The sequence below is a fragment of the Triturus cristatus genome, chromosome 11, assembly GCF_964204655.1.
Source record: "Triturus cristatus chromosome 11, aTriCri1.1, whole genome shotgun sequence".
Taxonomy (NCBI): Eukaryota; Metazoa; Chordata; class Amphibia; order Caudata; family Salamandridae; genus Triturus; species Triturus cristatus.
Window position 1 is genome coordinate 113,170,788 of NC_140594.1, and position 15,040 is coordinate 113,185,827.

Here is a 15,040-nt window from a genome sequence, read left to right on the forward strand (position 1 = left end):
GCTGAAAACTGCCAATGGCCAGTCAAAGAGATTAACTTTGATGAATGTTTACATTCGTCCCAACCCAGACTCAAGGACAGCCCTCTCCAAGAAACTGACCAGCTTGATTCTAAATCTTAGATCATAAACCTCCAGCACAGATATTATAATATCAGGAGACTTCAACATGTGGCCAATGACCAATCTACCCACAAACGAGATAATGTAGACACAAGATGATGACTGGGCAATACCACCCCAGGTACGCCCCGGGTGGCATAAAGAGGACCCGAGAGGACAGGCCCTCCAAGGAAACCAGGAACATCTTGGTCTGAGAGCCCTCAATGGTGGGTTCCTCCCTGACAAGCCACCTGGCCTCTCATATCTAATGAACTATGCATTTGCCAGCCTTCCCTTATTGAACAAAACACTTCCTTCGGTTTTGGCGAAAAAATGGACAGTGACTATCGCCCTCAAGAGCTAACTCTTAACATGAGGCTTAATAAGTATGATGCTGCAGCTGACCAAGGCTTTGAAAGCTATACAATTAATCTCAAACGCATCAAGTACTCTATCAACTCCCTCCCAACTCTGGTGGCAGAAACCAAACTATTACTAGCTAACACCCATAACTTAGAGGGAGATCCAGTCACTAGCTGTCATGCCTGCCGATTACAACCCACGGACGAACGAGCTCCCCTCCAAGATGGCCGCCCACTACTGCGCAGGCGCAACGAGGTCAGGCAGGTTGAAAAGCCTGACTTCCGGTGAGCTCGGAGCTTCGCGTTCAGGTGTTTGCTCCTCAGGCTGTTGCGGTATTCTGCCAAGACGTTCTGATTATTCCTGGACTATTCCGTAGCCGTACTTTGTCCTTGCTTTTTGACCCGTTGCAACCCGTTTCCCAGAGGCTTCATTGTTACTTCTGGTCCCCCCAAGCCTCTCCGTCAGAGCTCTGACACCCGAGCCTTGTTCCTCTCGCTCGGGGCGTTTTTTCCTCTAACGCGCCGTAGGCGCTTTTTGTTTTCCTTTCTCCCGGTCTTAAAACCGACAGTAGTGGGTAGCGGTGTGCTCCGCCCACCTTACCGGATTTGTGTCCCGTGGGCCGGCCGGGTTTAACCGCTCTCACTCCCCTCAGTGTCAAAATCCCTTCAGATTCCGTCTTTCCTCATCTGGACCTTTGTTTCAAGCCAAGCACTCTCCAGTCCAGTAGTATCCTGCAGTATTCCTCGCACTAAGGTCCTGGTTTTGGATTGGATCCTCCGTTTCGGCTGGCAGTGGTTTCCCTGACTCCATTCAAAGTCCTGTTCCTGCTAAACCAAGGTACTGTGCAGGGGTAGTTTGAGGGTGTAACAGTCACATGAAGGAAGTATTACTTATCCCTGTATTGTTTGTCTTTTATGATATCTTAGAGAAAGACGCTGTAACACAAGATGGTTTGTCTTGCTTCACACCAGCGCCTGTCCTGGTAGCCTCCTTAAGATTCTACCTTGCAACCATCACTATTCCCTCGCTAGGTAGGCATCCTGCTATTCTGTCCCTCCTTACAGTGGGGGTGGGGGGAGGATCAATAGTGCTTTCACATTAATCATTTAGTCCCTGTGCCTTTCTAGATTTCCACGGTCCCCAGACCACAGCTGAGAGGAAGACTGCAGTTCTCTGGATGCTACCCCTCTTTCCTTGTTTTGTCTCCCCTCTTTCCCTTCTTACCTGTGTATTCTAGGGTTTGATAGATACACGGTGTGAGAGTGGAAAGGTGGGAATTAGCAACAGCATCGTGGGAACTCGGTGGCGCTCCTGCAGAACCTTATCCGGTAAGAACCTGACAGAACGCGAAGCCCAAGTGGGTTGTTCTGCCCGGGCGCCATGGATTTACCCCAGGTTACATTAGCGGACTTAGCCAACATGATAGGGAATCTACAACTAGAGACACAAGCATTGGCCACTAGGGTCAATACCCTACAAAGGGAGAGGCTTGGGGAAGGTGGTTCTAGGGACGCAGCTCAGGTAATACAAGTAACCACTCCTCCATCCATTCCTCTCGCCCCGCCTGAAAGATTTTCGGGTGAGTCAACCAGATGTGCCACCTTTATCAGTCAGTGTCAGCTACATTTCACATGTAAAGCGCACTGTTTTCCAACAGACCAGGCAAAGGTGGCTTTCATGATCTCTTATTTAGGGGGATCAGCCGCTAAATGGGCAATTCCGTTGATAGAACGTGACGACCCTCTATTACAGGACTATGAGGCCTTCAAGAGAGAATTCAAAAAGCTCTTCGATAAACATACCTATACTCAGTCCGCAGACACCGAATTACTGGCCCTCAGACAAGGGACAACGGATCTGATCTCATATATTACTTCGTTTCAAAGGTTAGTGGTGGAGGCAGAATGGCCAGAAGAAAAGCGCAGTACTTTGTTTTATCGGGGCCTTAGAGACGACATTAAAGACGCCCTCTCACAGATAGTCGATCTCCCTAGTAATTGTAAAGAACTAATAGACTTGGTGGTTAAAATTGATCATCGTCTCCAGGAAAGGAAAAGAGAAAGAGGGAAATCGGAGAGTAGGACAGTGACTTTCCGAGAGAAGAAAGCAGAAACCGCCTCTGCGGTAGATGAAGGGGAACCCATGCAGATAGGGACAATACGGGGTCCTTTGACCGCTGATGAAAGACGCCAAAGGCGTGACAATCAGCTATGTCTCTATTGCGGGAAAGCGGGTCACATTCTGAGAAACTGTCCTACCAAACCAGTACAGACCAAGAAGCCGGAAAACTAGAAAACCCGGGGCCTTGTGAGACCAGGACCCCGGGTTATTCAGGTTTAAGCGTCTCTTCGGTTGACCCATTTATGGCTCTCTCCAGTCACTTTTTTGTCCCCGCTGAACTAACCTGGGAACATGGAAAAACAAAGATCCAGATTATGATAGATTCGGGAGCTTCAGGGAACTTTGTGGATAAGGTTTGGGCCCAAGAACAACTTATTCAGGCTAAAGACAAGGGTTATGTGGAAACAGTCACCACGATAGATGGGAGCGTATTAAAATCAGGTCCCATCACACACAAAACCGAGGCCATACAAGTTCTTTTGGAACCCAATCATGCAGAAAAAATAGAATTCGATTTAATCCAATCTCCTCAGTTCCCGGTGTTGTTAGGCCTCCCTTGGTTGAGGTTGCATAACCCTTTGATAGATTGGAAGAAAGCAACACTTCAGTTCCGACCTGACTGCTGTTCAGCAGCTGCTGTAACGTCTAGTCCGACTAATACTATGACAGGGGTTGAGGAAGGGAACACGTTACCCCAGGAATATCACGACTTGAAGGCCATTTTCAATGAAGAAGAGGCCACTAGTCTTTCCCCTCATCGACCATATGATTGTCGAATAGATCTGCAAGCAGGGGCTAAGATACCATGTAGCAGAGTTTACTCTCTTACAGAGAAAGAAAACATTTACCTGAGAGAATACCTGGATTTCATGTTGGCCATGGGATTTATACGCCCTTCCAGATCTCCTGCATCCTCCTCTCTGCTTTCTATACCTAAGCGGGAGGGGGGGTCTACGCTGCTGCATAGACTATAGGTCCTTAAACAAGATCACGATTAAGAACAGGTACCCTCTCCCACTCATCTCTTCTCTCCTTGATCGAGTGAGAAGTGTCCAAGTATTCACCAAACTAGACTTAAGAGGTGCGTATCACTTGGTCAGGGTGGTGGAGGGAGATGAGTGGAAGACGGCATTCTGTACTAAATACGGCCTTTATGAGTATCTTGTAATGCCCTTTGGGCTGTGTAATGCCCCCTCCGCATTCCAATTTTTCATAAATGAGGTGCTGAAGGAGATGTTGGATGTCTATGTCATTGCCTATATTGACGATTTACTAATTTACTCTCCTTCCCTGCAAGTACACATACACCACGTAAGAAGCGTTTTACAGCGACTACGGGACAATCATTTATATTGCAAACTCGAGAAATGTATGTTTCATGTCCATACGGTTCCTTTCTTGGGGTTTATCATATCGCCACAAGGGTTGAGTATGGACCCCCAAAAGGTGGAAGCCATTCATCGTTGGCCTGCTCCTCAGAGGGTAAAGGACATTCAAAGTTTCCTTGGCTTCGCCAATTTTTATAGGCGTTTTATTAATGGATTTTCAAGAATGATAGCGCCTATCACAAAACTATTGAAGAAAGGGGTTCCCTTTTTATGGACAACAGAAACCGAGAAGGCGTTTCAAGCGTTAAAGACGGCCTTCACACAAGCTCCGGTGCTCCAACACCCAGATCCCAGGTATCCATTTATAGTAGAGGCGGATGCTTCACAAGTGGCGGTGGGTGGGGTGTTATCCCAGGCAGATCACAATACAGGAGAATTACATCCAGTAGCATTTTTTTCCCATAAGTTCACACCTGCAGAATCAAACTATGCTGTGGGTGACAAGGAACTTTTAGCCATTAAAAAGGCTTTTGAAGAGTGGCGTCAGTACCTGTTGGGGGCTAGACATACAGTTATGGTCTACACGGACCACCGTAACTTGCAATTTTTAAAATCAGCCAAGGCCTTGTCCATGAGGCAGTTACGTTGGGCTCAATTTTTTAGTGGGTATGATTTCACCATTCAATATCGAGCAGGGAGACAGAACGGTAAGGCCGATGCCTTATCCCGGCTAGGGTTTGATTTACCAGAAGAACAGGTAGATCCCCCCCACATTATACCACAGAACAGAATAGTGGGAGGGATTTCAGAAGAAGACTTCCGCACTAAAGTAAAAACAGAGCAACAGACAGTGAGTGGACAAGAGATGGTGGAATCTATTGAGCATGTTACAAAGGAAGGGTTTGTTTACGTGCAGGATGGGCTGGTTCTTCCTACTTTTGACTTACAAAGACAGGCTCTGGAATGGTGTCATTCACACCCCTTGGCCGGACACCCTGGGATAAAAAAGACCATTGCCTCTGTTAGAAGATGGTTTTGGTGGCCTACTCTTGGAAGAGATGTGGAACAGTTTGTGAAAACCTGTCACGTGTGTGCCCAAAGTAAGACGTCCCGACAGAGTCCTATGGGATTACTTCAACCCCTGCCTACACCCCCTCTACAATGGCACACAGTGTCTATGGACTTTATAGTAGAATTGCCACTCACTTCTAAGGGCCACACCACCTTGTTGGTAATAGTGGATCTCTTTACTAAGACAGCACATTTTGTTCCGCTACCAGGTCTCCCTACGGCTGCTGAACTAGCTACGGTATTCCTCCATCAGGTAGTCAGGTTACACGGTTTTCCTTCTGTGGTTGTGTCAGACAGAGGTACTCAGTTTGTTTCTCGTTTTTGGAGGAAACTATGTTCTCTGCTGCAGATGGATGTCAGACTGTCCTCTAGTCACCATCCTCAAACCGATGGCCAGACAGAGAGGGTAAACCGGTGTTTTGAACAGTACATAAGAAGCCAATCGTTGCACTCCAGGACAGAATGGGACACGATGGTATGGATAGCTGAATATGCTTATAACAACAGTCACCATGCATCCACTAAAAACACGCCTTTCTTCTGTTCATACGGCTTCCATCCTAAATCCTTGCCCTCTGTAACTACCTCAGAATGTGCTGTTCCAGCAGTAAGTGAATTCATTCAAAATATTCAAGACATACACAAGATCACTCAGGCTAATTTAGACCAGGCTAAAGTACAGTATAAGAGAGGGGCGGATACTCACAGACAGGCAGAACCTTTGTATCAACCAGGGGATGAGGTATGGTTATCATCCAAATATATACCTCTAAGGGGTCCCTGTAAATTTAAGCCTAAGTTCCTGGGGCCTTACACGATCAAAAGAGTGATTAACCCAGTAGCTATGGAACTGACCCTGCCAGTGTCATTTAGAGTACACCCTGTCTTTCATGTTTCATTGTTAAAGCCTTTGGAACCTGAAACCTGTCTTCCTCCGACACCAGCTCCGGTATCAGTAGACGGAGATGAAGAATTCGAAGTAGAAGCCATTCTTGACTCAAGAAGAAACAGACGTCGATTGCAGTACTTGATACATTGGAAAGGTTACGGAATAGAGGAGCGTACATGGGAACCAGCTAGTCATGTACATGCTCCTCGATTGATCCGTCTGTTTCATAGACGCTATCCTCACAAGCCCAAACCTGTGGGAGGGGTTCTGGGGGGAGTATACTGTCATGCCTGCCGATTACAACCCACGGACGAACGAGCTCCCCTCCAAGATGGCCGCCCACTACTGCGCAGGCGCAACGAGGTCAGGCAGGTTGAAAAGCCTGACTTCCGGTGAGCTCGGAGCTTCGCGTTCAGGTGTTTGCTCCTCAGGCTGTTGCGGTATTCTGCCAAGACGTTCTGATTATTCCTGGACTATTCCGTAGCCGTACTTTGTCCTTGCGTTTTGACCCGTTGCAACCCGTTTCCCAGAGGCTTCATTGTTACTTCTGGTCCCCCCAAGCCTCTCCGTCAGAGCTCTGACACCCGAGCCTTGTTCCTCTCGCTCGGGGCGTTTTTTCCTCTAACGCGCCGTAGGCGCTTTTTGTTTTCCTTTCTCCCGGTCTTAAAACCGACAGTCGACGGGCTCATGGTTACGCACCTGCGCGCTACGAGAGGTATTTACCTGATAACGATTTTAGCAGCTTACACAGCAACCCCACACACTTTCCTACTCCCTGCTGACGAGAGGCAACTACCTCGAAACACGTGTCCAGGGATGGCACACGCTACTCATACTTGCATTCATGACTCGGGCATAGGCGTACCCGCCGACGCTGACCTCAGGGACCACATTCATTGGGGGAACACGCTTGGTAGGTGGAGCAGTGTGCGACCAATTAGACTTAACTTTATTTTCAGGCTCCATTGAGCCGGTGGAGTCGACGGGCTCATGGTTACGCACCTGCGCGCTACGAGAGGTATTTACCTGATAACGATTTTAGCAGCTTACACAGCAACCCCACACACTTTCCTACTCCCTGCTGACGAGAGGCAACTACCTCGAAACACGTGTCCAGGGATGGCACACGCTACTCATACTTGCATTCATGACTCGGGCATAGGCGTACCCGCCAACGCTGACCTCAGGGACCACATTCATTGGGGGAACACGCTTGGTAGGTGGAGCAGTGTGCGACCAATTAGACTTAACTTTATTATCAGGCTCCCTTGAGCCGGTGGAGTCGACGGGCTCATGGTTACGCACCTGCGCGCTACGAGAGGTATTTACCTGATAAAAATTTTAGCAGCTTACACAGCAACCCCACACACTTTCCTACTCCCTGCTGACGAGAGGCAACTACCTCGAAACACGTGTCCAGGGATGGCACACGCTACTCATACTTGCATTCATGACTCGGGCATAGGCGTACCCGCCGACGCTGACCTCAGGGACCACATTCATTGGGGGAACACGCTTGGTAGGTGGAGCAGTGTGCGACCAATTAGACTTAACTTTATTTTCAGGCTCCCTTGAGCCGGTGGAGTCGACGGGCTCATGGTTACGCACCTGCGCGCTACGAGAGGTATTTACCTGATAACGATTTTAGCAGCTTACACAGCAACCCCACACACTTTCCTACTCCCTGCTGACGAGAGGCAACTACCTCGAAACACGTGTCCAGGGATGGCACAAGCTACTCATACTTGCATTCATGACTCGGGCATAGGCGTACCCGCCGACGCTGACCTCAGGGACCACATTCATTGGGGGAACACGCTTGGTAGGTGGAGCAGTGTGCGACCAATTAGACTTAACTTTATTTTCAGGCTCCCTTGAGCCGGTGGAGTCGACGGGCTCATGGTTACGCACCTGCGCGCTACGAGAGGTATTTACCTGATAACGATTTTAGCAGCTTACACAGCAACCCCACACACTTTCCTACTCCCTGCTGACGAGAGGCAACTACCTCGAAACACGTGTCCAGGGATGGCACACGCTACTCATACTTGCATTCATGACTCGGGCATAGGCGTACCCGCCAACGCTGACCTCAGGGACCACATTCATTGGGGGAACACGCTTGGTAGGTGGAGCAGTGTGCGACCAATTAGACTTAACTTTATTATCAGGCTCCCTTGAGCCGGTGGAGTCGACGGGCTCATGGTTACGCACCTGCGCGCTACGAGAGGTATTTACCTGATAAAAATTTTAGCAGCTTACACAGCAACCCCACACACTTTCCTACTCCCTGCTGACGAGAGGCAACTACCTCGAAACACGTGTCCAGGGATGGCACACGCTACTCATACTTGCATTCATGACTCGGGCATAGGCGTACCCGCCGACGCTGACCTCAGGGACCACATTCATTGGGGGAACACGCTTGGTAGGTGGAGCAGTGTGCGACCAATTAGACTTAACTTTATTTTCAGGCTCCCTTGAGCCGGTGGAGTCGACGGGCTCATGGTTACGCACCTGCGCGCTACGAGAGGTATTTACCTGATAACGATTTTAGCAGCTTACACAGCAACCCCACACACTTTCCTACTCCCTGCTGACGAGAGGCAACTACCTCGAAACACGTGTCCAGGGATGGCACAAGCTACTCATACTTGCATTCATGACTCGGGCATAGGCGTACCCGCCGACGCTGACCTCAGGGACCACATTCATTGGGGGAACACGCTTGGTAGGTGGAGCAGTGTGCGACCAATTAGACTTAACTTTATTTTCAGGCTCCCTTGAGCCGGTGGAGTCGACGGGCTCATGGTTACGCACCTGCGCGCTACGAGAGGTATTTACCTGATAACGATTTTAGCAGCTTACACAGCAACCCCACACACTTTCCTACTCCCTGCTGACGAGAGGCAACTACCTCGAAACACGTGTCCAGGGATGGCACACGCTACTCATACTTGCATTCATGACTCGGGCATAGGCGTACCCGCCAACGCTGACCTCAGGGACCACATTCATTGGGGGAACACGCTTGGTAGGTGGAGCAGTGTGCGACCAATTAGACTTAACTTTATTTTCAGGCTCCCTTGAGCCGGTGGAGTCGACGGGCTCATGGTTACGCACATGCGCGCTATGAGAGGTATTTACCTGATAACGATTTTAGCAGCTTACACAGCAACCCCACACACTTTCCTACTCCCTGCTGGCGAGAGGCAACTACCTCGAAACACGTGTCCAGGGATGGCACACGCTACTTATACTTGCATTCATGACTCGGGCATAGGCGTACCCGCCGACGCTGACCTCAGGGACCACATTCATTGGGGGAACACGCTTGGTAGGTGGAGCAGTGTGCGACCAATTAGACTTAACTTTATTTTCAGGCTCCCTTGAGCCGGTGGAGTCGACGGGCTCATGGTTACGCACCTGCGCGCTACGGGAGGTATTTACCTGATAACGATTTTAGCAGCTTACACAGCAACCCCACACACTTTCCTACTCCCTGCTGACGAGAGGCAACTACCTCGAAACACGTGTCCAGGGATGGCACACGCTACTCATACTTGCATTCATGACCCGGGCATAGGCGTACCCGCCGACGCTACCTCAGGGACCACATTCATTGGGGGAACACGCTTGGTAGGTGGAGCAGTGTGCGACCAATTAGACTTAACTTTATTTTCAGGCTCCCTTGAGCCGGTGGAGTCGACGGGCTCATGGTTACGCACCAGCGCGCTACGAGAGGTATTTACCTGATAACAATTTTAGCAGCTTACACAGCAACCCCACACACTTTCCTACTCCCTGCTGACGAGAGGCAACTACCTCGAAACACGTGTCCAGGGATGGCACACGCTACTCATACTTGCATTCATGACTCGGGCATAGGCGTACCCGCCGACGCTGACCTCAGGGACCACATTCATTGGGGGAACACGCTTGGTAGGTGGAGCAGTGTGCGACCAATTAGACTTAACTTTATTTTCAGGCTCCCTTGAGCCGGTGGAGTCGACGGGCTCATGGTTACGCACCTGCGCGCTACGAGAGGTATTTACCTGATAACGATTTTAGCAGCTTACACAGCAACCCCACACACTTTCCTACTCCCTACTGACGAGAGGCAACTACCTCGAAACACGTGTCCAGGGATGGCACACGCTACTCATACTTGCATTCATGACTCGGGCATAGGCGTACCCGCCGACGCTGACCTCAGGGACCACATTCATTGGGGGAACACGCTTGGTAGGTGGAGCAGTGTGCGACCAATTAGACTTAACTTTATTTTCAGGCTCCCTTGAGTCGGTGGAGTCGACGGGCTCATGGTTACGCACCTGCGCGCTACGAGAGGTATTTACCTGATAACGATTTTAGCAGCTTACACAGCAACCCCACACACTTTCCTACTCCCTGCTGACGAGAGGCAACTACCTCGAAAAACGTGTCCAGGGATGGCACACGCTACTCATACTTGCATTCATGACTCGGGCATAGGCGTACCCGCCGACGCTGACCTCAGGGACCACATTCATTGGGGGAACACGCTTGGTAGGTGGAGCAGTGTGCGACCAATTAGACTTAACTTTATTTTCAGGCTCCCTTGAGCCGGTGGAGTCGACGGGCTCATGGTTACGCACCTGCGCGCTACGGGAGGTATTTACCTGATAACGATTTTAGCAGCTTACACAGCAACCCCACACACTTTCCTACTCCCTGCTGACGAGAGGCAACTACCTCGAAACACGTGTCCAGGGATGGCACACGCTACTCATACTTGCATTCATGACTCGGGCATAGGCGTACCCGCCGACGCTGACCTCAGGGACCACATTCATTGGGGGAACACGCTTGGTAGGTGGAGCAGTGTGCGACCAATTAGACTTAACTTTATTTTCAGGCTCCCTTTAGCCGGTGGAGTCGACGGGCTCATGGTTACGCACCTGCGCGCTACGAGAGGTATTTACCTGATAACGATTTTAGCAGCTTACACAGCAACCCCACACACTTTCCTACTCCCTGCTGACGAGAGGCAACTACCTCGAAACACGTGTCCAGGGATGGCACACGCTACTCATACTTGCATTAATGACTCGGGCATAGGCGTACCTGCCGACGCTGACCTCAGGGACCACATTCATTGGGGGAACACGCTTGGTAGGTAGAGCAGTGTGCGACCAATTAGACTTAACTTTATTTTTAGGCTCCCTTGAGCCGGTGGAGTCGACGGGCTCATGGTTACGCACCTGCGCGCTACGAGAGGTATTTACCTGATAAAAATTTTAGCAGCTTACACAGCAACCCCACACACTTTCCTACTCCCTGCTGACGAGAGGCAACTACCTCGAAACACGTGTCCAGGGATGGCACACGCTACTCATACTTGCATTCATGACTCGGGCATAGGCGTACCCGCCGACGCTGACCTCAGGGACCACATTCATTGGGGGAACACGCTTGGTAGGTGAGCAGTGTGCGACCAATTAGACTTAACTTTAAAACCGACAGTAGTGGGTAGCGGTGTGCTCCGCCCACCTTACCGGATTTGTGTCCCGTGGGCCGGCCGGGTTTAACCGCTCTCACTCCCCTCAGTGTCAAAATCCCTTCAGATTCCGTCTTTCCTCATCTGGACCTTTGTTTCAAGCCAAGCACTCTCCAGTCCAGTAGTATCCTGCAGTATTCCTCGCACTAAGGTCCTGGTTTTGGATTGGATCCTCCGTTTCGGCTGGCAGTGGTTTCCCTGACTCCATTCAAAGTCCTGTTCCTGCTAAACCAAGGTACTGTGCAGGGGTAGTTTGAGGGTGTAACAGTCACATGAAGGAAGTATTACTTATCCCTGTATTGTTTGTCTTTTATGATATCTTAGAGAAAGACGCTGTAACACAAGATGGTTTGTCTTGCTTCACACCAGCGCCTGTCCTGGTAGCCTCCTTAAGATTCTACCTTGCAACCATCACTATTCCCTCGCTAGGTAGGCATCCTGCTATTCTGTCCCTCCTTACAGTGGGGGTGGGGGGAGGATCAAAAGTGCTTTCACATTAATCATTTAGTCCCTGTGCCTTTCTAGATTTCCACGGTCCCCAGACCACAGCTGAGAGGAAGACTGCAGTTCTCTGGATGCTACCCCTCTTTCCTTGTTTTGTCTCCCCTCTTTCCCTTCTTACCTGTGTGTTCTAGGGTTTGATAGATACACGGTGTGAGAGTGGAAAGGTGGGAATTAGCAACAGCATCGTGGGAACTCGGTGGCGCTCCTGCAGAACCTTATCCGGTAAGAACCTGACACTAGCTCGGAAATGTTCACTAAAAAGCTGGCAGACCGGCATGCAAAGCCGGTGCTGGGAAAGACGAAGCTGCATGCCACACAAGGAGTAGGACTCAGCCACATAATAAGGACAGCTAAAAAAGAAGGATCACTGAGCTGTGGAAAAGCCTTAAAAGGTCACCGATGGACCCAAAAATAATAAGCAACCTGAGGGATGAGTGAAGACCTCTGAAGGTGGAGAAAAGGGAACACCAAAGGAAAATATGGAACTTGTTCTGGATAAAAACTACTGTATGGCACCAGGACGAATAACTTGGCAAACTGCGGGCATACTATAAACAGATTGGGCGGCACTCTCCCAAAAGTGGCCTCTTCCTACATTTCGGAGCCAGCGTGGTACCACTTTTTCTACAGGAACACTTTAATAAGCAATCCCCACCTGATCAATCTCATACGTATGGGGAAGGTTCAGCGGCCAGCAGTGACCCAGAAGATACATTAGGGAGCTGTGACCAGGCTATTTCCGGGTGCCAGATTACTGAGGACCTTGTCCGGAAGCAAATTGCTAAAGGACGCAGAGAGGGGGCACCAGGACCCGGTTGTATTCCACTGGCTCTCTACAAGGAGGACCCAATATTCTGGGCAACCCAATTAGCCCTGCTTTACACATCCATACTGGAGAAGAATTGCACCCCCCCTCATGGCATGGTTCGATACTCGCTCCCATCTTCAAGGGAGGGGGAGATAAAAAGTTCCCTGGGAAATATCGTATGATAGCTCTAATTGACAAAGAAGCAAAGTATTTTGCTGGCGTGCTGCAGGACGCATTACAAACATGGGCCAAGACAAAAGAAATCACCCCCCCAAATCAAACTGGATTAAAAAAGCACACAGGGTCAACTGTGAATCTCATTGCACTCTCCCTACTGATTGACCAGGCAGAATCCAGCAATCACCGTTTCTATGTGGGCTACATCGATTACAAATCTGCCTTAGACAGGGTTAACAGGGGGAAGCTTTGGCAGAAACTCACGCACCATAACATCCCAGATACCCTGCTTAGGGCCCTGCAGTTGCTGTACCACAACACATGGGTCAGAATACAAATTGGAGACGGATCGCGCTTGTCATGGCCTATAACCAAGTCCTCAGCAAGGTTGTGCCCTATTCAACTTACTTCTATCTGACCTGTCCCTGGCCCTCAACACAATAAACTCTCACCCGCCCAAATTGGATGGCTTTTGCCTCTCAAACCTACTGTATGCAGTCAACCTGGTTCTCATCGGTTAAACAAAGATTGGCTTCCAATGCCTCCCGGACGCAACTGCCATATTTTCAACTAGGAACGGACTGCTGAGCAATAAAACGAAAACTAAGATCCTCGCGTTTGAGGTACTAGAACGCAAAAGCAGATGTGGACTTTCAAGCAGGAGAAACTAGATGCAATCAAATGCCACAAGTACTTAGGAGTCCACTTTAATGATAATGGTAGATACAGGAGCCAGTTGAATGAAATAAAAAAGAAGGGCACTGACCTATCGTTCGTCCTTAGATCTGTATATACAAAATTAAAAGGTCCCAGACTTACGCCTACCCTCCAAGTAGACCAGGCTAAGGTTCTCCGTTCTTAACATACGGGAGTGAGGCAATTAAAGGACGGGATAGTGCAATACTTGACAAAATGATCACGAAGATCCACAGAACAGTTTTCCAGCTTCCCCCCTATACATCACCTGCTCAAGTAAGACTGGAATATGGTATATGCAGACAGGCTCAGGCATGCAAGGCAGCCTTTGCAAAAGCTGACACAATCTTAGGTCCTCAAAGGAAGGTATCCTGGCCCACCATTTATGCATTGAACTGGTTACAAAACAAAGGTCGGAGGGAAACTACTACTTGACTCAAGCTCTTAACACATTCAGCTTAATAACTACTTGGGACCTAAAAATCAGTCACCAGGAATTTAAAAGGATTGCAAAAATCAGTGCATAACGGCTTTCCCCAACAGAAGACAAGGCCAGCCTCTCTGCACGGAAACACGGCTGGATGACACTGTGTACCTATTATACTGAAACCACAGTGCGACCTAAACAACCCCTACAACGAAAGGACAAAGTCACATGTACTGTGCCTGTGCCTCACCCTCCTAGATAGGAGGGCTCTTTTGTGAAGGGTCTGGATTGGTAATTTTTAAGTAGAGGTACACGCAGGATTTAAATTGAAGAAGGTTTATTAAGTACAGGAGAACAACCCCTGAAGACTCCTCTTCAGGCAACAGCAGTTCCAGTTCTGCTTACTTTCCAATAGCATTGGCATGCAAAGCATCACTAGGATACAATGCACATGTTGCTAGGATACAACACATCTCAATTACTAATACAATAACAACAGAAAGCAAACAATAAAATATGACTGGAAATTGTCCATAAGAACATACACAAAATAATTAACATTTTTTTGCCGCAAACCCCCTCAGCACTCACAGGGGGGACTCCAACCCCCAGGAAGCCCTGCTTCACACGCCAGGAGGCGCCGATGCTGCTGTGTGCACCCGGAGGCATATAAAAGTACATCGCAGCACCCGCCTCGCGGGAGCCGTTTTTCACCGCAAACCACCTCAGCACTCACGGGGGGACTCCAACCCCCAGGAAGCCCTGCTTCACGCACCAAGAGGTGCCGACGCTGCTGTGTGCGCCCGGAGGCGTACAAAAGTACATTGCGGCCCCCCCCTTGGTGGACGCGCGCGGGCGTGCCTGGGTCAAGCCAGGGCCAAGGGCGGGCCCGTCTGCGCACATCAGTGTCAGAAAGAGGCGGGGCAGGGTCCGGTCCCTTGGCTTTGGGACGCTGGACACTCATACACGAACATCGCAGGTTTGTTCCTCTCACCCAAGTAAGTCCATCTAGTATGCA